Source organism: Dipodomys ordii, unplaced genomic scaffold, assembly GCF_000151885.1.
Source record: "Dipodomys ordii isolate 6190 unplaced genomic scaffold, Dord_2.0 Scaffold208, whole genome shotgun sequence".
Lineage (NCBI taxonomy): Eukaryota > Metazoa > Chordata > Mammalia > Rodentia > Heteromyidae > Dipodomys > Dipodomys ordii.
The window spans coordinates 10,434-12,210 of NW_012267424.1; positions in this window are offsets into that span (position 1 = coordinate 10,434).

The window sequence follows — 1,777 nt, forward strand, 5'->3', positions numbered from 1 at the left end:
CCTCTAGAAAAACTAACAAATCGAAGGTGGAAACAGCTTGATGTGTTTGTTGAATGACAAATAAGGCAGAATGAAATAAAGGAGAGCGATGGGGTAGGAAAAAGAAAGGGGCCAGGTTGTGTAGGGATAGAGGCTAGACTTTCCATTTAGTATGGTGCGGATAGGATTTTTTAAGCAGGGATTTTTACATAATAACTTTTAGTTAAGGAGTGGCAATGTGTTGGCGGGCAGGAATTTACTTTGGAGAGCTCTAACAGAATTAGATTTATTAGTAATAGCCATAATAATCCATGAAAACGTGGTTTGGACCATGCTGCTGGTGATAGAGTAGATGAGAGCTGGTTGAAGTCAGGGTGGCATCTGGAGGATGGAGTCCCCAGATCGCGCAGTCTGTAAAGCAAACAGACACCAACCATAGCAAAGGACTGATCACTTGTCTATTCTCAGATGAGGAAATTCAAAAGAAGACCCTTTAAATGCAAGCTTCTATGTTTTTTGATATTGTGTGCACCATGGGGTATTTCCCCTTACTTTGAGACATTACAGATCCAATCTTTGTGTGAAAATGCAAAGGAAATAGAATCCACAGAATTGAAAAACAACTTCCATTGTAATTCACTTCTCAGAATTGAGTACTGTTAATGCTGCATCTTTCAATGTTCTTTCTAGAGTTAAGTTCTCTCTCTCCCTCGTCTGTCTTACACACATGTGCACACACATATACAGAAAAAGAGAAAGAGGGGTGTGGTGGGGTGGGGGATGGATTATTTTACATTGTAATGAAGTAAAACACCATAATTCTCAAAATCAGAGCTCAGTGAAAAATGTATTTGGATCTTCAGCTCCCTCCCCTTTGAAATTTTTCAATTGTGCATTTTAATAAGTTTTTTATTGTGAGAATACTGTGCAGAGGAGGGGTTACAGTTGCATGAGCAAGGTAATGAGTACATTTCCTATCAAGCATTGTTGTCTCCTCCTTTGTTTTACCCCTACCATCCCTTCCCTCCCATCTCTACAACTACACTCCCCCCGACTAAATTGTAAAGTTTGTTTTTCGACATAGCATCTTGTACATCTCATTGTTGCAATGGGTCCACCTGTATCCCTGTTTAAACAATTTGTTTTTTCCCTTCTCCTCCCCCAAATTATACCAACATCAAATACAGTGAAAACAGGAGTTATACCATGGGGGAGGGACATACAAAGCAACAAAAAAAATCATGTGGTACCTTATAATATGTTAGAAGCAATAGCAAGGTTTTTTCTTCCCTCTGAGATTTTAAAGAAGCTTGTTAGAATGATATGTACAAGGTCAGACCGTGGGTGGCAAAGCCACCGCTTTGAGGAAAAGAGTGGCATTCTCGGATGGCAAGAGTTGCTGTTATTCTGGGCTCCAGATCTGGGATCATTGCTTTCAACTGGATTTGATTTTTATTAAGGCGAATTTTGTTCAAGTGATTCAAATATTATTTGTCTATAATTTTACAAGTGGACCATTTGGGAGGAACCTAGTGAAATGCTTTACATACTAGCAAGTGGAGTAATTTTTGATTTGATTTTTTTATTCAAGAGTATAGGTCTTTTAATGCAGCGATCTATTTTTTTCATCAATATTTTTTACATGACTAAATGAAACAAGAACAAGGAGAGTCAAGAAACAAAATTTACTTGCTAACTTCACCAGCTCTCCAGATGGGAAAAGCAGAAAGGAATAGATTCCACATAAAGCATGCAGAGGAAAGGGCAAAATAAATTTAAATTCTTCTTCTGAACTAGT